General features: G+C 44.0%; 1 protein-coding gene and 1 long non-coding RNA gene across 5 annotated transcripts in view; one reads left to right on the top strand and one right to left on the bottom strand.

The window, feature by feature from the left end:
- The window catches only part of LOC126504828 (uncharacterized), a 172865-nt gene that overhangs the window by 91134 nt on the left and 59276 nt on the right, over nucleotides 1–22455 (bottom strand). The window lies entirely within an intron of this gene.
- The window catches only part of Trmt9b (tRNA methyltransferase 9B (putative)), a 42951-nt gene continuing 32011 nt past the window's right edge, over nucleotides 11516–22455 (top strand). For both annotated transcript variants that reach the window (XR_007592722.1, XM_050147375.1), the window contains exons 1-2: nucleotides 11516–12980; nucleotides 13179–13420. The gene's annotated coding sequence lies outside the window, so the exon portion shown is untranslated. The remainder of the gene's footprint in view (nucleotides 12981–13178; nucleotides 13421–22455) is intronic.

The raw sequence follows: 22455 nt of genomic DNA, 5'->3' as shown, positions 1-22455 counted from the left end.
ATGACAAGTGGTAGGATCCTATCTACCATACGATGATGCTTATGTGTGCATCCTCTCCGTCATGTTTGTAGGCACAAATACATATTCTACAGCTGCACAGAAGTCTAGAGGAAACACAGGATCCTATCAAGTTTTCTTCTAGAAGCAGAGAACAGTGGGGTGAGAAAGGGATAGTAAATTTTTTCGTTTTTCTTACTTTTCCTTGGTATTTGAAATTTACAAAAAAGATATCAGGAATTCATCTTTCTTTCTCTCTCTTTCTTTCTTTCTTTCTTTCTTTCTTTCTTTCTTTCTTTCTTTCTTTCTTTCTTTCTTTCTTTTTTGAGACAGGGTTTCTCTATAGCTTTGGAGCCTGTCCTGGAGCTTGCTCTGTACACCAGGCTGACCTTGAACTCACAGAGATCCTCCTGCCTCTGCCTCCCGAGTGGCTGGGATTAGAGCTGTGTATCACCACAGCCCAACAGGAGGGTGAGCCATTTTAACACATAGATGTGCTTTCTAAAAATCAGGTTGTGTTTTCTCTTTGGGTGTTAGCCATATTCTCATAAAGCAACTGCATGTTGCTTTTGCCACGGGACCCTTTGGCATGATTCATATTTCTTGGTTATGTAATCACAAAACAGCTGTGTTCTATTTTCTTTTTTTTTTTTTTACAGTACCGATTAGTGCCGGTTTGTAAGAGCCTTGACACTGCCAATTGCCAACCCCCTAATTTCTCCCCCAAAGCAATTATATCCCATTTCCCCACCTACACACAAGCGTGAATTTGTGACTAATTTAAGAACCATGAGGGAAAACACTCCAAAACTCATCTTCCCTGAAATAATGCAGGGGCCTTGATTTATAGCAGCTGAATCATTACCATCCCTTCTGTAAATACACCAATTCGACAGAAATAGCTTAGGCCAACGGAACCTCTTCCTGCTCCAGAGCCCTGAGGCCAGGGGTGGGGGACTGAGGGGTAAAGGGTGTGGTAACTGAGAATCCCAGAAGGTGTAAAAATTCAGCAGAAGGAATGTAGGTCAAATTCAATGACGCATTTCCCACAGTTCTTAAAAGCTTACAGGGCTCTGATAAACACCTATCCTAAATAAAAAAGTAAGTCCATCATACGTCTCCCTCATCACAAGCAACAATTTAGCTGTTTCAGATGTTTTAGAATACCTCCCATAAGCCAAGTTCTTCCGTAGCCATCACTAGGAAGTATAAAGATGACCGTAACACGACCCCTCGCACATAGGATTTCTCTAACCTGTAGGAGAAATAAATGCACTCTATTCCTTCATTGGATGATTGCTATTGCGTGCCGATAAGTGTCAGGGATGCACTGGTGGTGGAGACTCAGCTATGGCCGTAAAAAGAGAATTGAGCTCTGAGCGAGTTCAGAGGGAAACAGGATCTTTTAGTCTCTAATAAGAATGAGGCTTCATATAAGGTTCATATGTGCTCTGTCATATCCCTGGGTCTTGGGGGGTAAGGATGTGGAAGTAGGGAGTCTGGGGACAAGAGAACAATAGGAACTAAGGGAGAGTGTGCAGTAGAGAGTGGATGCGTGAAATGCTGAATGCAAGCCTGAAACTCACATGTGGCAAACACGTGGGATGGTGGGTGTCACCACAGACAACGTCCAGATTGTAACCGCTACTTCATTGTAAGATTCCCAGTGTTCAGTCAAGAGTCTTCCACAGGGAAACTTTGTGGGCCCATGAAGTCTTTCTTTGTGGCTCATTCTCTTTGTTTTCAGGGGATGGAGATGGGGAAGGAGAAGGAAAGGAAGGGGGGAAAGGGAGAAGCCTATGCCATGCAGCTCACATTCTACTGGCCAGAGACAAGTCACATGGGCACAGTGCCAGCTCACTGCGAAGGACACTGGGTGGGCCTGAAGTCTCCCCGGGGGCAGAAGAGGTAAAGGAACCAGATTGGTCATCAGTGTCATTTCTGTCATGGGGAGAAAATTACCTATAAATACTCATTCCTTCTGAGATCTTGTTTAATAGTTAGCAACTTAGCTTTTAGGTATTGTTGCATATATCCCAATCACCACGACCCATGTAGCAACCAGACTCTGCAATGCAGGTGATGCTGTAGGTATACCGAAGCAGTTTAAAATTCGACAGGACCAGGATTCTTGAGAAAGGAGGGAAATCACACAGTGCAATATAAGCTATGTTCCAAACTACCAGCCAAGATGCGTAGCTTCAACTAATACTGTCTAAGCGGAGAGATAAATATGCCCAACAGGGAAAACTCAGAAGTGTATGGAGGTGGCTGAAGCCCCAAGAGAACAGTGCCAGTGTCTGTCTGTTCTGAGCGAGCAAGTGCCTCCTGAACCCCCAGTGGTAATGTCTTCCGTGAGCCTTCTGAGGGGAATTATTCCATCTCCTGGCAAGTGAACTAATGATCACAAGAAGTTTTGACATTTTCCTGGAATCCTTTATGTTTCTTATGTCGAAGGTGACTCTATTACCCTGAAGAATACAGCATTCAGGTGCTGGGCAGATGGCTCAGCAATTCCAGGCATTGGCTGTTCTTCCAGAGGACCTGGTTCAGTTCCCAACAACTCTATGGTAGCTTGTACTTTCTTGAATATCAGGCACACACATGGTGCAAAGACATACAAGCAAACAGAACACCCAAACACATAAAATAAACTTTTAAACACTTAAAAACAAACAAACAAAACCTGTGTTAGAGTTAAGCACAAATAAATTCCCGTCATAGGACAATCAATCATTCCTTGATTTTGGGCAAATACCTAATTTCCTATAATCTCAGCTTCCCCATTAGTGAGGACAAACACTTGAAAGAGATAATAACATCAGTGATTTAAAGGCTGCCTCGGGCTCTCTTGAGTATCTCATGGGTAAATGCACAATTGTACTTTTCTCACCATCCAGAACATGGAAAAAAAAGGGTCAAGCATTATAATAATTTTAGAAATCAATATCTGGTAGGATGATTTAACCAGTTTACAGAAAAGCTGAATATAACAAAAAACCCCAGAGTTGATTTTTAAAAGTAGCAAACATTTCACGGCCAGGAGAGCAAGCTTGTTTTTCGGAGGCACCGTTGTGGCTGATTTCGTTGTTGTTACACGGTTTTGTTTCTCTTCTGTGCACCTGATTTCCAAACTCCTTCTAATTCCTACATTAGCTATGCACACATAATTGCTTTATTCCTGTCATCTGCTCTTTTATGTCCCTTCCTTTTAAAGACAGGAAGACCCCCCCCAACCAGGAGAAAGTCAGGAAGACACCCCCCCAACCGGGAAAAAGTCAGGAAGATCCCCCCCAACCGGGAAAAAGTCAGGAAGATTCCCCCCCCCCAACCGGGAGAAAGTCAGGAAGACTCCCCCAACCGGGAAAAAGTCAGGAAGACCCCCCCCAACCAGGAAAAAGTCAGAAAGACCCCCCAACCGGGAAAAAGTCAGGAAGCCCCCCCCAACCAGGAAAATGTCAGGAGGCCCCCCCCCCCCGCCAACCGGGAGAGAGTCAGGAAGACCCCCCCCAACTGGGAAAAAGTCAGGAAGGCACCTCCAACCGGGAGAAGGTCAGGAAGACCCCCCCAGCTGGGAGAAAGTCAAGAAGACCCCCCCCACAACTAGAAGAAAGTCAGGAAGACCCCCCCCAAACTGGAAGAAAGTCAGGAAGACCTCCTCCCAACCGGGAGAAAGTCAGGAAGACCTCCTCCCAACCAGGAAAACTGCACTTTGCTCTCATCTTCGAATAATTGGCCAACAGCATTAAAAATTAATCTCTCAAGAAGCAAATCATGCTTTCTGTCCCTTGATGTGTTTTCTCTCTCACAATAAGAACCTAAAATATCTTTTCAAGTCCTTGGCCACCCCATATTAGTTTTCTCTAATATGTACCTGGATCCTGCGTCAACGCATGGGATACGTCCAAATAATTGTTCATGTAAAATCTTATTTACCTAAGGTTGAAAATGACTAATGTCACTAATATCCTGCAAACCATTCCGAGCTGTTAGGAGGCAAAACCTTAACACACTTCTGTTGAGTTTATATATTTACTTTAGAAGAGAACCTCAGGTATAATTGAAATGCGGGGCAAAGAAGTTCATTTGTTTCAACGTGGATGCCTTCCCGGGTGCTCGGACATTTCCATTTCTCAAGTACAGTTACATAAAGATTTTTTTTCTTTTAATGTGTATTCAGTTTGGATGCAGGAGACTTTACGTGCCATTTTGCTTAAGTTGCTCACTTTAGGGTACACTGATTTGATTTACGACAGGCAGAGTCGAGCTTGTGAAGGAAGGCTGCGCATGCTATATTGTGCTTCCCTGTATGCAGCACACCCAGAATCACAAATGGAGAAAAGCTTTTGTCATGGAAAGCTGCAGTTGAAAATGATCTATGAGCGTATGGTCACACCACTCTGAACACTTCGGATCTCATCTGGGAAAATGACCTACGAGTTCCCACCTTAAGTGTTAAAAAAAAAAAAAAAAAGCCTTTCTGCCCTGTGACATTGACTTCAACCTCTGTCTACTGCATCTGTAATCTTGTCTGGCGGAAGAAATTTTCCCCTGTTCTGTTACCTTTCCCTACCCCTTGTCTCATACCTCAGACCGACCTTGAAGTCCCTAAGTAGTTGGGGGTGACCTTGAACTTCTGACCCTTCCGCCTTCACCTCCAGAGTGCTGGGGGATTAAAGCCACGTGCCACCAGGCCCCAGTTTTATGTAGTGCTAGAGTTTGCCAGACAAGTACTCAGCTAACTGAGCTACAGTGAGGTAGGGTCACAGGATGCTATTCCATAGAACACTGGGGAACAGGCCTGTGTTATCACTTCTGTCTTGCTTATCATCATAAGGTAAGCAACAACTACTATAAATTGCTTTCATATATATACGCATATATGAGTAATATGTATATATAAAATATACATCTATATGTTTCTTTTTAAACTCAGTTTTCTGAAAGTATTCTCCACTAAGCCAACTTTTGGTAACATACATTAGGACTTACTCTATTTGAAGAAATTTTTTTAGATTTATTTTTGTTTTATATTATGAGTGTTTTGCCTGCATGTGTGTCTATGTACCGTGTTTGTGCAGTAACTGCAGAGACCAGAAAGCGGCATCAGAGTCTCTGGAACTGCAGTTATAAGTGGTTGTGAGCCACCACGTGGCTGCTGGGAATGGAACCCCCTAGTACTCTGGAAGAGCAACAGGTACTTTTAACTGCTGAGCCATCACTCCAATCCCAGGACTTACTCTTAAATAGTAATTTATTCTAAAATGTTCCAAAGTTTATTTCCCAAATATGGGGTTAGGGAGATGGCTCAGTAAATAGTGTTTGCCACAAAAGAGTGACGTGAGTTTGGATCCCCAATACCCAGATAAAAGCCAGAAGCTGTGGTCCACATCTGTGCATTCTGCTTTTAGGACGCAGAGACAGGTAGATTCCTGAAGGCTATTGGCCAGCCAACCTAGCCAAATTGAAGAGGCCCAACCAGAGTGAGAGGTTCTATTTCAAATACACATCCACATGAACCACAACAGAGACAATTAAACAAAAACACATAAAATGATCGTAATTTCAATTCATTCAATTTTATTCATATAAACCAACTATCTTGAGATCTGCTTTGTATTTCCTCCCAGATCATCAGGTCTCTAGGGACTCTACATTCCTCTAGGACCATGAGCACACAGAGTGATCCTGCTTCTCAACTTCATTTCCCCCCAAACTGACTTTCGTATAGACTCAATTTCCCCATTCCCAACAGTTCACTGTAATCAAGATACTTGGGCCCAGAGTCAATATTTGACCTTCCCCAGCGTGTGACTATCCTGTTGTGGTGGTAAACTATCCTGAAAGAAAGCAACATCGGAGGCAGCAAAGCCCATTTCAGAAAACCACAAACCAATCAAAATGCAGAGTGCTGGAGCACAGCCCCAGCTGATACATCTGCAGAACAACTCCTGCCCCTAAGACTCGAGGTCATTTAGAAGGAGGCGGCAGAGAGGTTGTTAAGAGCCAGAGGAATGGGGAGTTTGCTGTAAGATCATGTCTACCAGAAATAGCAGAGAGGCTACAGCCATGAAGTCTCATCAGCATGGATGCCTAAAAATGATCTGAAGAAGCATGGCACCAGCAGATGTGATAAATATGGAAGCCAGAAAGCTCATGAGGCTTCAACCCTAGACAAAGAACTACAGACAACTAAAGAACAACTCAAGATACCAAATGGTCAGCCTGGAAAACATATACATACAATTAACATTTTATATATATATATACATATATATGTATATATATACTGAGCCAGTTGTATTTATACATTTAGAAATATATATCAACAATTAAAAAAAAAGATGCCATGAATTTGAACAGGAAGGTTTGGAGGGAGGAAAGGGAAAGGGGAAATGTGATGATATTATCTCAAAAAGTTTAATTATACTTTTAAAAAGCAATTTAAGAGAAACAGGGCTTATTTTGGCTCCAGGAACTGTAGAAAGCAAAACATGTCAACAGGCAGGGAAAGTGTGGTGTGAAGTAAGGGACCTGGTTGGTCACAGTGAGTCTAGAATCCGGAAACAGGAGTGGGGGATGTCTTACACATTCAAAGCACATTTAATAAACACACCTAATAGTCACAGTCTAACATGGGCCTCATGTGGCCACCTAATATCTTACACATAGCTGTGAATAACTCTCTGCAGTAAGAATGCTTTGGTAATTGTGATCGATTACTGTACTTAAAACAATTATACTCTCTTGTATTGCTGCACTTGAGAATTTAAAATAATAGTAAAGAAATAAGAAGGCAATGTATGGCCAGTGCTTTGAACATATTCGATCTCTAGGAATAGCGCTGCAGCAACACAAGCTCCTGCGAGGAAGAACAATGATGATAAATGAAGGTGTGTTTTACTCTCAACCAGTGTGCACTCCTTCCCCTTAAACATACATAGATGAACATAAAATTGAAAAAAAAAAAACTGCTGCTAGAAAGGAAACAGCTAGCAAGATTTTGGCATCTTTTTCCATTTATTCCTCTGCACATACACATTAATATTTAATAGTTCCAAATAGTACACAAAAAGACTGTTCACGAACAGTATGTTAGATTTCTAAATCATTCAATTGTCTTCAGAACCGTGACTTTGCATTTTTCCTGTGTAAATGTTTCATTGTTTATGGATTCTCTATCCGAGGTATTTATTTTTCCATAGTCTCTCTTTCTATTGTGTCAGACAAGGTCACTATTCCAATGATATCTCTCTCTCTCTCTCTCTCTCTCTCTCTCTCTCTCTCTCTCTCTCTCTGTCTCACACACACACACACACACAAACACACATGCACATAGATGAAAGTTTCTGTCCTGCTAGCAGCTCTCAAATAAACACACTGAGGCTTAATATTAATTATAAATGCTCTGCCAATAGCTCAGGCTTGTTACTAGCTAACTCTTACATTTAAATTAACCCATATTTCTTATCTACACTCTGCTGTGTAGCTTGGTACCTTTTCTCAGTCGGGCATGCTCATCTTGCTTCTTCTGAGTCTCTCTCAATTTTAGACACCGTCCTTTTCTTTGCATCATCCTTGGTTTGACTCTCACCTAACATTATTCTGTTCAGCTATTGGTCAGTCAGCTTCTTTATTAAACCAATCACAGTGACAAATCTCCACAGTATACAAAGGGATTGTTCCACAGCACTCATACACAGCAAGGGTGGATGGATGGAAGGAGATTCTATATCTGAGAACTCTTCTTGGGAGAGTTACATAATAGCTCTTGGGAAGAACCTGAAAACATCTACTAAAATGTATGCCGATCACTGTTCGTAAATAGATAAATAAATGGGCTCCCAAAGTTTTCTGCCCACAAATGACAACAGAGGAGGAATATTATGCTGAAAAACAGAAGGTGTGTAGAAAGTCCCCCAGAGTTCCCAGAGACTGAAACAGAGTGGGAAAATAACACAAAGACTAGCGACAGGTTGACCTAGTTTGGGCAAGGCAAAACAACCAACCTTGTCCACAGCGAGAACAAACACTAGGGACTAGTGGAGAATGATAGAGGACACACACTTGATACTGTCCTCTGCAAGCACACACACACACACACACACACACACACAAACGCATGCCCACACAATACACACATGGACACACATATACATACATGCACGCACACACTGTATAAATTTGGAGAGTGGATAAAGCTGGAAAGTGATGGGATACATACAATCGGAGTAGAAACAACAAAGGAAAATGTAGATTAAAAAGTATGACAGAGATAAAATGGATAGACTGTAGCTGCCAATAAGAGTATAAGGGGCAAGAAACAAGAGTCTAGGGACACTTCAAGTGCCTGGAGAACAGGGATTCGTAGGATAAAGCAGCTAGAAGTCAAGTGAGGTCCCCAGAGGGCACAGGGCCCGTTTCCAAAATGAGTCACCCTGATAGAGATGCCAAGCAAGACACCAGTCATGTGGAGCTGGAGATTTCTGACATTCTTGAGGCATCTTCACAAAGTCTTTCCTCCAGTGAGAGAGGTGGGTGAGGAGGTCCTAGGAAAGATCACAGGGACAGAAAAGCAGAAGGAGATGGAGACAGCTGATTGGGAAATATCAAGATTCGGCAGGTCAGTTTTCATACAGTGTAAGAAGAGAGAGAGAAAACAGGTTTATTCTCTCCTTGACTCATAAAATCCTACCGGATAGATGCTGGGATGTGCATGCACTATAGACCACCAGGAAGCCCCCAGACTTCATAGGTGTGGGGGTATCTGGTCCTTTGGACAAAGACAGCAGCTCCAGAACTGGTACCAAGAGGCTGGAGAAGTGGAGGGTACAGTACTGAGTCATAGGGCATGTCCCCCAATGCCTGGGGCAGCTCAGGTGGCACTCCCAAGTCTAAATTGTACGGATTTCCATTATAAACAGCTGTGGGCTCTTTGTTCTCCAGACCAGTCTGACTGGTTTGTGTAGGGAATGCCTTAAAACTGTGAGGTTCTAAGTCCTTATCCATCTCTCTCAGGTGAGCGTTTTTTTTCTCTCTACAGAAAAGAAACTGCCTCACTATTTCTCCCTATGATCTCACACCAACTTCTCCCCCGTTTATTATTAAACACCCTCTCTCGCCTCTATGCTTCAACATTGTCTTATGTAAGCTAACTAGAATCACTCAAAGCCATGGGATGACGTTGAAGGGATGAAAACAGGCATTTTGTTGATTGAAGTCTCCATCATCAAAATACATTGCATACATGCATGAACATTTTGAAGAATAAATAAATGAATGTTAAAAAAATAAATGAATGTTACTTATAAAAGACTCCATAATATAAATAAAGACCAGGCATAGAAATAAATGCCACTAACTGTAGCGAAAAGACCCAGTGCTGACCAAGAGCAGAGTCTTGAGCAGAGTAAGCCCTTGAACCTGAGTGAGATCATGACATCATAGCATCCTGTACAATATCAGGAGGCTCAGAGCCGTCTGTGTGAACCCAATTCAGATGTATGCATTGAACTTTAAATACTTAAGGCCATAGTAAGCAGGGAGAAATAAATCAAGCAATGCCCAACAGCTCTGGAAAAAACCCTCGCATGAATTTCTTACAGGAACATGGATGGTGCTTCAGAGATGAGAAGCGTAGACGGTGAGACCATTTTAGCTGGAAATAACTGGTGAGTTTCCTTGGACCCAGAGGCATAGCTAGGCAGGGCCCGGAACTTGCGGAGTACAGCATTCCACTGTATAGGATTCATGTACATAGTAAGGCATGGAAAGATGGTAATAAATGTCAGGCAAAAGGACCAAGGAATAATTTGGTTTTATGTTGTTAAAACATTAGCTGTTACATTCTGGTTACAGTTCAGGAAAAAACTTTATAAGAAACTTTTTATTTTACTAGAAAAAATAAAGACCTGAGATATCTAGAGAGATAATTTAGACATTAGAAGATTATATTGCTCTATCAGAGTTCCAGGCTTAGATCCCAGTATGGACATGACAGTTCAAAATGGTACCCTATTTAACTCTAGTTCCAATGGCCTCTACTGGCCTCTGATGTGGGATTCCCCTTTGTGGCTGTGAATACGATTGGTTGATTAGTGGGACCAGGATTTATCCCTAGTGCTTGAACTGGCTTTTTGAAGCCCATTCTCTTTGGAGGGATACTTGTTCAACCTAGATATAGAGGGGAGGGCCATTGGTCCTGCCTCAAAGTGATGGACCAGACCTGAAGAATTATATAGAGGATGAAAGCAATTAAATAACATCATCACCACCATTACATCCCAATACATATGAGTAATAACACATAGTGTAGTCATAAAAGGTTCCAACAAAGGAACGAAGCCAACAGTTTAGTATAAAATGAAATAAACGGTAATTCCAGAAAACAAAACAAAACAGGGAAGAGTATTCTGCAGAGATCTGGTTTCTGCAGACACTATGCCAACACGAAACATTACTCATCGTAAGAGAATGTCCATTGTTTCTATTGAAATTCGACCTACCAGTAATATGGCATGTATACTATCATCGGAATATTCATATTGTCTCCTTTTCTCATTTTTCTAACTTTCATTTATTATTCTGTGTGTGTGTGCGTGTGTGTTTGTGTAAGTGGGCATGCATGTGCCTCAGCACGTGAGAGGTCTGGGATAACTTTTGGAAATTAGTCCCCTCCTTACACCACGTGGGTCCTGGGCGTTGACCTCAGCTGGACAGTACTTGGTAGCAAGTTCCATTACCATCCAAGCTATCTCGTGAGCACCTTGTTTCCATTTTTACATATCAATTCTCCATCCTAATAATCAAAACCAGGCAATCTCATGTGACTGGTTATCACTACCCAAGAGCAAGGACTCATCAGATTTTTTTTCATGAAAAGTGTCAAGTATAGCAAACAATGAGGTAATGATACAGCCCCCCAAGTCCCCACCCAGCACCAACAACTGTCAGTGTTTAGAGAGCCCTGTTTTGTCTCTCTTCTCTTTTGGCTGAGCTGTGGAATTCTCATATACAAAAGCACATAAGCTGCTTGTGTTTAAGCGCACCTATGTTTCCCTAGTATACAAACATTCATTCCATTTCCATAGTTAGCATCCCGATTGCTCATGGCCAGGAAGTAAATGCCTCGTATCCTAGCCTCAGCTACAACGAGGCACTTTTCTCCTTGCTTCCAGACCAGGGACTGGTACTCAAATCACATAGCATGGCAGGAATGGCCACCTAGAATCCACAAGGTTCCCAACATAGCTGTGAGGGTGGCCCAACACATTAGCGGATTACATACCAGTGCCGTGTCAATGCGCTACAAACCTTGCACTGATTCTCTTCAGCGGGTCTCTGCACACCCATAAATGCATTGCATTCTATGTAAAAAATATTGTCTACATTCATTCTACATTAGTCCTGACCTTTCTGCCCCCTTGTAGAAGCCTATTCCCTACACAAGGATAAGAGCTTCTGCTACTATCATCTCTCCAAACTTTTATTTTCTGGGTTTTTTTTTTTATTTTTAAGATAGGATTTCTCTTGTGTATCTCTGGCCTTTCCTGGAACTCACTCCGTAGACCAGGCTGGCTGGCCTCGAACTCACAGAGAACCACCTTCCTCTGCCTCCCTAAGTGCTGGGATTAAAGGTGTGCACCACCAATGCCTGGCTTTTAACACTATCAAAACGGTGCACCTGCCCTGGCCGCCAGGTTGCCTGCCCTGGTCACTTCACCTATAATTATTTCCCTCGTGTTTCTTATGAAATTTAAACCAGGTCACTTCCCCGTTTATCCCATCCCGTTTATCTCCCTTACATGATAGGATTTTTATTAGTTCTCTTCCATGTACCGAGCAATATACTACTGAATTGTGCGTTCCATTAACAGTTAGACGAGGCCGGGGGATACAACAGTACCTAAGATGCGTTCTCTTCACCACAGATTTCTTGAATGGAAGAAAAACGAGCAAACCAGAGGTGAGTGTCATTCCTGCTGGAACCGAGTTCAAGAAGACAGGAAACAGGCCGGTGGTTCTTCCCGTCCCTTTGCAATGGGAGGGGGGAGACGGTTGTTTGTTATTCTTGACATTGCAATAGAAGTCTAAACAGAAGTTGTCCCTGCGCCACCACAGTAGACCGAGTGCTGGAACACTGTTCCGGAATTAAACTATATGATTTCCAGCAGCCCTCCCAGCGGAACTATAAATGCACATTTTGGGGAGACCATAGTTGAGTACTCACAAATATCCATAGCAGAACAGCAACTCAGCAACATCAGATTCTTATCCAAAGGCATTACTGAATGTGCTGGGCTTCGATTTGGGGAACAAGATTTTTTTTTTTTTAAGTACATAGATAGACCCATGCAGGTAACTGTATTGTTTACTAAGGGGGCTCGAAGGTCGAAGGTTATTAGCTGATACTGAAAGCAATAAACACTATTATAGCAGAAACGATGACCTATGATGCTTCTAAATTCCACCCTGCACTTTCACCCATGCTGCCTTTGACCTATTCGTTTTGGCAAAACATTGAAAAGATTAACCATGCCTTTTTAATGACCCAGAACCTGTGCGGAGACAGCCTGGACTCGATCCCTCCGATTCTGAGTCTGAATCAGTCCTTGTGCCCAGGCACCTAGCTGATATTCCCGTGTGTGTTGCGGTCAAAATCAAAAGGGAAGAGAAGCGCTCAGGGTCACGTGAGTGCCAGTCACCACAGGTACTGAGCTGTGCTTGGGGCCGGCCAGGTGTGCCCGCCCTGCCCTGCGTCTCTCCTGCTTAGGAACAGACACGCCACGAGAGACTGGAGAAGAGCGAGGCGAGGGACAGGAAGGTCATCCCGATCCCAACCTCACTCCCCTGGAACGTCCGGGCGCGGCGATTGCAGAGGACCAGGACAGCAGGGCCACACTGCCTGGGGCTTCACCGCGCGTCCGCGCTGCACCAAGCCGACTCCCAGGCGCCGCGGGCTCAAGGTCCCAGCCAAGGGAGAGGTGAGGGCTGTCACTCTGGCTCCCAAGCCCAGCAGCTGGGCAGGAGGTTCCCGTGCGAGCCTGGGGCGCGCGGCCTCGCGGATGCATTCCAACTTCTCTACGGAGCCGCGCTCCCGTCCTGCGCGCTCCCGCTTACCCTGTCCCTTTTTTTTCCCCCTCTCCCCACCACTCCTCTCCCTTTTATTCTCTCGCTTCTAGGCCGACGTGTGTAAGTTGCGTTCTGGACAGTCCCAGCTGTGATGCTGAAGAGCTCCGAGCCAGCGCTTGGCCAAGCCTCCCGCTAGAATCCCGGGCAGAGACCGCCCTCGACCCGGCGCTGACATTATTCTGCATAGCTCAACGGCTACTCGGGTCTCCGGTGCCCCAGTTGTGGCCGCTCTGCTTCCCTAGGGACTGGGGTCGTGGCAGACTGCCCACGCGCCGGGGATCTGCACGCCTGGGTGAGTTCCTGGTCTTCCTCGGCCATCCCGGTTGCCGTGGAGAACCTGTTTACCTTGCAAACTTGAGACGTGACCAAAACAGACCAGCTTGCCTTGCAGCATGTGTTTCCGATGGCTGGGCGGATAATTCTGTGCTCAGAGCCCAAGGGGACATGCTCGGAAGCTGAAGATGAATTCGTGTTTCTGGGTGCACGTGTAGCTTTCCCTTTAAAAGCCGTGACTAGAGAAATGATTTTCTGCCCAGCAGGAGGCGGGAACTGAGTTAACTCGCAACCTGAAAGTTTCCAAAGCTGAGGAGGAAAATACAATTTATTGGAAAGAAAGTCAAAATAGAATGATGCATTAGCTTGGGCTCTTTGAGGTAAATAGCATGCAGAAAGAGGCAAGGTTTTAAACAACTTTGAATCAAGCCTTTCTTGTATCTCAGTTGCTGTGCATGAAATCTTTTCAATGCACATAGTAAATTTCATGCAGGAAAAGACTAGAAGAGACGCGCAACCTTGGGAGATTAAGGTTATGGCCAATTAGACTAGTGAGGATTGGCATTTAACACTTTATTTCCCAGCTAAAAGCACGATTATTCACACGGCCCATTGAGCTATCTTTCTGCTTCCTGGAAAAGGAGCGATCATTTGTGTTGAGGTTTAGCTAAGGGAAAGTTGTGGGGTTTTCAGAGATCAGTATCTCTGCCTGGCCACTAGGGCAGTGTTAACAGCTCTGGTGCCTTGGAGTCAGTTGGGGGAGGGTGTCTGGGGATGAAGATCACTGGGGAGATGAGCCTGCTACTCTTGTCCAAGCGCCTCCACTGACTGACTGGTTGTGGCATCTTATTTAAAAGATGGACAAGTTGAAAAGTATCTCGTCGCCACCAGGAAGCCATTCATTGGGCACATTTGTAAAGAGAGCTCTATCTCTCTCTCTAACAGGCCCCTTTCCCCATTCCAAAGAAATGCTACTTCTAGAAAGATCTGATTAGGGTAATGACTCTCTTTGTAAAGAGTTTGTCCTTGGACATGTGTCTTAGTTTAGCTTAGGTACAAAGGAACCTCAGGCATTTTAGTAATTTTTTATTTACTAAAAGGATGGCTTGGTCTGCATAGTTAAGAACTTAACCTGATTCTAAATGTAAAGGTCAGGTGGCACTGGGTTCTCAGGAAACCTTAAGCCTCTGTTTTTGTTTTGTTTTGTTTTTCGTTTTGTTTGTTTGTTACTGACATTTGAGAGGACTGTAAAGAAGAAGTGCTAACTGGGCATAGTTCTGAAGGGTAGGGGCGTTTATGCTTCTTTAAGAATGGCCCTCTAGTAAGGTGAGCATCCAAACTGCCTAGGCTCCCACAAAGCCAGTACGTGCAGTAGGATCAAAAACCCATTGCCATTGTTCTTGAGTTCTCAGTAGTCCTCATTGTCTGCTATGTTCAGCGAGTCCGGTTTTATCCCATGCTTTTTCAGACCCAGGCCAAATGGCCTTGGTGAGTTCCCAATAGAACATCCCCATTGTCTCAGTGTGTGGGTGCACCCCTCGCGGTCCTGAGTTCCTTGCTCGTGCTCTCTCTCCTTCTGCTCCTGATTTGGACCTTGAGATTTCAGTCCCACTTCCCACACGGCAGGGAACCCTGATTGCTCTTTGGGCTGAGGAGGGAGGGGGACTTGATTGGGGGAGGAGGAGGGAAATGGGAGGCGGTGGCAGGGAGGAAGCAGAAATCTTTAATAAATTAATTAATTAATTAAAAGAATGGCCCTCCAAAGCTTGATGCCTTTGACTATGAAGGATTTGTCGCTACCATGAACAAGCCACAAGCAGACTTGTTGGCTACACACAGCATCTTTTTGTTTGTTTGTTTGTTTTTCTTTTTCGAGACAGGGCTTCTCAGTAGCTTTGGAGCCTGCCCTGGAGCTCGCTCTGTAGACCAGGCTGGCCTTGAACTCACAGACGTCCACCTGGCTCTGCCGCCCGAGTGCTGGGATTAAAAGCACGTGCCACCACCGCCCACGCGCACCCAACAATCTGCCATTGAGAGAAAAGTTCGCGGTGACTTTCCACCAAGGACTTTTAAGCAGGATTCCAACAAAAGATGTCACTGAAGTTAGTCCCAGGCAGAGTGAATTGTTGCGACGGGGCTGTCAGGGACGTTCGGTTTTCTCTCGTAGACGAATACTGCTCTAAAAGCAGTGGCACAGAAGCGTAGGGAAAACTGGGGAAGCTGACAGAGGCTGCAGGGGATCAAGCTGACCTGAGTTCAACTCTGACATAATTCCGTCCCTGGGAGCACAGAAAGGACAGCGAATTCTAAACGGCCAGTTGAGTGCCCCTTGGGTTTTGTAACTCACTTCTCTAGGTAGCCAGAGGGAGAATTTTGCCTAAGAACCTTTGATAAGAGCTGCTTAGAGGAGGAAAATGTCATTCATCTGGGGGGGAACTTCTATGGCAAAGAAACGTCCAGCCACCCAGGGAAAACATTTTGCAATTTAACTAGGGTCTTCTAAAGTGAAACCCAGCTCATATGTGAAGTGGGCGTAGTGATTCCTCCGAAGGTGGTTGTGGGGGAGTGGATGGGATAATGGTGGTAAAATGCACAGTCCACTGTTTGTTAGCACACAGCGAGTAGTTATAAAGAGTGGATAGAGGCGCTGGAGATGACTCGACAGTAATAGCACTTACTGCTCTTTCAGCTGACCAAGAGTTCAGATCTTAGTACAGACATCAGACAACTCAGAAATGCCTGTAACTCCAGCTCCAAGGAATTGGACACCTCCTGCTGGTCTCTGTAGGCATCTGTGTGCACACGTGTGTGCACATGCACACACACGTGCATATACATGCATATACATGCATGCATACTCACAGAGAGAGAGAGAGAGAGAGAGAGAGAGAGAGAGAGAGAGAGAGAGAGACTGGATAGAAGAGGAAGGAAGTGAACTGGGTGTATTGATTGATGTAGTGGTACCCCTCCTGAAGTTGTACAGATTGTACAGAGGGCATCTTAGGGTTTCTATTGCTGTGAAGAGACACCATGACCAGGTCAACTCTTACAAAAGAAAACATTTAATTGTAATGGCTTGCTTCAGTTCAGAGGTTCAGTCAATTATCATCATGGCAGGGAACATGGCCTGCGGGCAGAAGTGGTTCTGGAGAAGTAGCTGAGAGTCTTACACTTTGCAGGCAGCAGGAAGTAGTCTGTCATACTGAGGGAAGCTTGAGCAAAAGAAACCTCAAAGCCCACCCGCAGAGTGATGCATTTCCTCCAAAATGATCACACCTACTTCAACAAAGCCACACCTCCTAATAGTGCCATTCCCTTTGGGAGGGCCATCCTCTAAACCACCACAGAGGCTTTACTGCATTGTTAACTAGAAGTGAATATACTTGGGTCACATACACTATTAAATGACAAAAAGGGGATTTGCAACTTTTAAAGCTAATCTGAAATGAAACAGTATCTATCATAATTCATCCGCCAGCGCTTTGTGTTGGGAGGTGGAAGTGTAAACCAGGAGTCAAGCACTGGGGTTGTCACATGCAAGGCCCTTTATCTACCCCCAGACCCTCTGCCCCACCCTAAATGAGGTTTAGATGAATCTGCCTTTAATTTCTTAAAGAGTGGCAGAGTCTGGTTTAAAATGTATGCAAGGTCTATGTCTGTCCCTCACACAGGCGTCCAGGTTGAATCTGGAGCTGTAGGGCATGATTCATTTCGAAATCTCCTGGGGAAGGCTCTGGTCGCTCAAGGAAAGGGCAGAGTAGTAGCAGGAAAACCTTCTCCCCTGATGGGTAGATCTTCTCAAGGTCATTTGAAGGACTCATAGTTGGTCGTCTTCTGCAGATGGGTGGATTTATTATTTTTGTCTTCCCCCCTCTCTCCTACTGTCATTCCACAGGTGTCCTTGGTAACGTCTCAGCTTTTGAAATTACATTTTGACTCCAATTCCATTGCTTCATTTACATAGTCCCGGTCTGATGTGTGACCGTGTTCTCTGTCACACGACTGTGTGCCAGATGGACACAACCTTTCCCCTTTTATTTTGTTCTCCCAAAGCACTTCCTGCCCTAGGTGCACCGAATGCTCCCTTTCTTGTGACAATCAGAAAATTGTCACAGGTCCTCTAAAGCAGAAAGGGGAGTAGCGTGGGAATGAAGTGTGCACCAAAAAGCTAGATGCCAAGTTGCTGTTTAATGAAGAGGAGAATGCTTGTGACCTCCATGAGAGTCCTGCCAAGCAGCTGGACTGAAGTGGCCCCGGGGCTATCGCCTTCACTGCCACAATCGGAATCCTGAGACTCCGCGGCCCCTAGCAGAGATGCTGACTTTACAATGTGTCATTTTCCCGTGTCCCAATAATTAGAGGAAGACCTACACTCTCAACCCCGGGAGCAAAGGGAGGGAACACTGTACCAGCAGCAAAAAGCGCTTCCTTTCTCCAACCATTCTCTCTGGAAGAACCTAATCTCTTGTTGCCCCCATCAAAGGATTGTGGGAAATGTAGTCTACAGAGTTCTAGACTCACCAGGGATGGAGTGAACACTTTGAAGGAGTTAAGAATGAGAGTTGAGTTTAACATGTGTCTAAAATAGGGTTTCCAAGAGACAGAGTACTCAATTCAAAGTAGGCGAAGATTGATTTTGGATTATATTTTGTGAAAGAAAATAAAAAATAAAGTGGTTGGTAGCCTGGGACCCTTTCAAACAGATGGATACTGTAGGTGTAGAGGTGGAGATTTCTAGGGGGAAAAGGGCATTAAGTAAGTAAATCTTACTACACCTGTCACTATACATCTAAACATGAAATATTCTTTGGTTTGGATGACGAAAATGAGTTTTTACCTGTGACTGTGTGACTGTGTGTTTTTATGACGTGTGGTTGGTCTAGGTACTTCCTAGTGTGGAAGTGTGAGTGTGCAGGAGTTAGAGGCCGGTATTGGATATCTTCCCTTGATGCTTCTACACCTTCTTTTTTTTTTTTTTTTTTTGAGACAGCATCTCTCTGTGAACCCAAAGCTCGTCAACTCGGCTACACTGGCTGGCGGATGAGCTTGAGGGATCTGCTTGTCTTGCCCTCCAATTGCTTGTCCTGACCAATGCTGTGTGGCTGGCACAAGCCCCGATGCCCAGCTTCTCACCTGAGCAGATACTTCAGACTAAGCTATCTTTCATGTTCCAGGAAAATGATTTTTACAATGATCTTCCCCACCAAAGCTTCAGCTAGCGATACCCATTCTGTGACCCACAAAACAAAGGAAGATCAGAGGCCATTCAGAAATAGTATCTGGCTGGCTGCTCCTTTCATTAGATGAATCACCCGCGAACTTGTGTTTTGCCGCCTCTTCCTTTCCTTTGCTACAGTCACAGTGTTCTTTCTAAAGCTGAAAAAGATATAAATGCCTTGTTTCTTGGATAGCAAAATAAGAATATGCTTGAATTTACTCCAATCACTTCTTTTAAGCCCTGCATTTGTCAGATTCGATTTTTTGCAAATCGCCTCTCTTCTGTTACTAAATTGTGAGCTTGTTTGCATGCAGAAATTGCATTGGACATCCAGGAAGAGTCTTGATCATTGAGGAAAATCATCTTCACTTTGCCTAAACATTGGGAAAGGAAGGAAGAGCTGAAAAAAATGGAAGAGCATGTTGAATTTGTTAGTCTGTTACATATATTTTCTTGAATTGAATCTTGCGTCTCAAAAGATGAAAACCATTCCATTATCTCCCCTATTAATTGATGAAAGCATCTAAATGCAGAATAATAAATGTTACCTGGGCAAACCATATTGTCATATGACCATATTCTTCAGCTGTAGTGATGGCACTGATAAGTTAGCCACTCTGCCGCTCACCGTCAGAAACCACAGCTAAATCAAACCGCGCTCTGTCCTATGTAACCCTCAGGTCTTCCGTCCCAAGGCATCACCATGCTGCTGTCTGCGAAACCCGCTTATTTCCTAGTCTCTTGTGTGGAGTTGTTTGGCTCTAATATGAGTTGATTAATTCCAAAGGAGAGAAGGAGATATTGTTGTAGAGCCACGTAAGTGACCTCCCTGGTTCCAGCTTCTCTTCCTTCCCCCAGTTCTCTTTAATTCACAGGGGCGTAAACACTCTGAGTTGAGCTCTGTGCTTCCCTTTTTCGGGGCTGTAAGGTGACATTGTTCTCGCCAGGGCCAAACACGTCGAAAGTACTTGGAGATAGTCTTGTTTACCAAGCTGCTGTTATGGATTGATAGTCAAAATGGGGCTGATAAGACCGCTCAGTGAGAGCAGTTTCTACCCCTGCGGAAGTCTCATTCCTAGAAGCCACAGGACAGCTCACAATCTTCTGTAACTCCAGTTCCAGGACGTCCAGTGCCCTCTTCTGGCCTCCGTGGGCACCAGGTACATACATAGTATACATATGTATATACTCATATAGACTCATGATTTATATGAGTATATACTTGGATGTATATGAACATATACTCCTATGTACACAAATCCGTGCAAATACTCATAGACATAAAAATATAAAAAGTAATGAAAGAAAATCAAAAGGATCTTTTATTTGCTAAGTACTATATTGTGTAAATGTGTATCTATATGTAAATGATAAAAAGTCATCCCAATGTGACTCTTCCTGGTCAGGTCATTGAGCTGTTGATTTGAAAGGGTGGTAGCGAGTATTGAGAGCGTGTGGGGTTTTCCACATGTCATTTAAAGAATTCAAGCCTTGAATTATATATTTGTTCACTGACCCAAGAAGCAGATATTGCAACTAGTTTGTACTAAAACTGGTGCCGAGTGCTAAGTTACACAGCTACACCCTCGAGCGACTGCTGTCTATGGTGTAGGTGATAGTCTTGTTAAGACAGCGTGTGTGGTTAATCTCAATGGTCAGCTTGCCTGGATTTACAGTCACCATGGAAACACACCTCTGGGTATGTCTCGGTAGGTGTTTTGTGAAATTCAAGGGGTATCAGGGACAGTATGGCCAGTACTAAGACCAAAGTTCTGTGTCAGGGCATGAATAGTGGCCCTGTCCTGTGCTCAGCGGGTGTCTCCTAAGCACCTTAGTAGTGTCCATTTTACTTGAGCTTTGAGTAGGTAAGGAGCATGCACACAGGCTCTCAAGCAAAGTAGTCCCTCCTTGCCAGGCAGTTTCACATTGGTTAAACACTTGGGTGAGAGCCTATAGAATCTATTTACTGATAAGCCTGAACCCAGATAAAATGCAAGCTCCTGCAAAGCTGTCTATCACAGTGCCCCTCCATCACGCTACTGCAGGCCTGGATTGGCTTCTCTGCATGCTTTCCTAAGCAGAAAACTTGAAGGCTTTGTGCCAAATTAGCAGGAATGTGGGTGAGCTCTTACTTGGCTAGGAAGGAATATTGTGGCTCCTACAGAACATGGGGAAAGAGTTGTATCCTGCACCAGTCCAGTGAGAAGCTACATACACACACCCATACGAATGCAAAACACATAGAAATACGTGAGTAAAATGTTGAGTTTTCTACTTCTAAAGGTTTGTCCTTTTCTTTCTCAGCCAAAGTAATTTACAATCTTATTCTTGATAGTCTGTCTATCCTGCCTATCCCGCTTGTTACAGTGCAGGCTTTTGGAAATGTATTAGCAATGTGTGCACGCAGAAGCCTTTCTATTCATCATGGCGAGGCATTTTATCTGGCGCAGGGCGGATGAACCAACCCGTCTATGTGTAGCATACTGTGTCAGAGTGAGAATGAGTTCGGGAATGGAGAGGGTCCTTGTGAAGGCACACCTGAAGAAAATGGACTTTACACTCTGCTATGGATTCTGCTATAGGCAAGAAGCATCTTGACAATTACCTGTGAGGTTACAAACTTTTCATGTGTAGCGTGTGTGCCTACTTGTCTGTATATGCATCGTGTAAGTGCAGGGCCCTCAGAGGCAGGAGAAAGGGTATTGGGTCCCCTGGAACTGGAGTTACAGGCAGTTGTGAGTGCTGAGAATCGAACCAAGGTCCTCTGAAAGAGCAATACATGTTCTTCAGTGCTGAGCCATTTCTTGACTGTTTTTTTTTTCTTCTTCCAAGCTTGTAACCAAAATTTGTAATTCAAAGTTTGCCTTTTGAATTCCTACTGCTTTGTGTCTTAGGATTTATCCATTCAAGTTGGACATTGAAGATTAATTGAACATTTCTTTTAGATAGAGGGCATTCTATGTGTTGTTTCTTGGTATGATTTCTATTATAGGTCAATAATAGTCACTAAAACATTAGTTACGGAATACATGAGATGTAGTAGCTACCTTAGTCAGAGATGTGCATGAGTAACTGTGGCTTTCTGTTCATCTAAACATGGCCATGGCTGTGTGAAAAGAGTACTCATGAATCCAATGTTCAGTCCTTAGAAACTAGATACGTATTTTCTATGCTGAGGGATTCTCAGGCATACACTAACCTCACTCCTGGCATCCGCTTTGGTTTTGCATTTAGCTGCCTATGACTTGGTTTTCCCCTGAAAAAGCTGTGTTACATCCAGTTCCTACAAGTTGAGGAGACCATCAAACAAAGATCTGAGCCAGGTGATGGTAGTGCATGTTGTTAATCCTAGCAATTGGGAGGCAGTGGCAGGTGGATCTCTGTGAGTTCGAGACCAAGTTGATCTACACGGTGAGTTCAAGCACAGCCAGGACTGCACAGAGAAATCCTGTCTTTAAAAATCTGAGTAAAACAAAGATCTTGATGGTCTATATAGAGCTTGGAGCTTTCCATGCAAATTTGAGAGAACCAAGCCATTCCAGGTTGTTTCTGTTATTTTTGATGAATTTTCCAAAATGATATGTCTCCCTAATTTTGAAAATATGCTTCTGCATCTCACCTAGTTGGTACTGTGAACATGCCGTATAGTCAATGGCGTGTGTTCCGCTTTCCTGAGAATAAATGAATTAACCTGAGACGAAACAATGTATTTTAGATTCTACGTAATGTTTTCTGTCCATTTGTGAGAAAGCTTTCTCTTCTGACTCAGGGGTGCTGGGTTGAGTGCTTTGTCTTATTTTAAAGGTTTAAATTTAGAACCAGAGCTCTCTTGCCCT

Source organism: Alexandromys fortis, unplaced genomic scaffold (genome assembly GCF_014885135.2).
Source record: "Alexandromys fortis isolate MF-2015 unplaced genomic scaffold, M_Fortis_MF-2015_v1.1 scaffold_32, whole genome shotgun sequence".
NCBI classification, from domain to species: Eukaryota; Metazoa; Chordata; class Mammalia; order Rodentia; family Cricetidae; genus Alexandromys; species Alexandromys fortis.
This window is presented reverse-complemented; position numbering and strand designations above follow the sequence as displayed.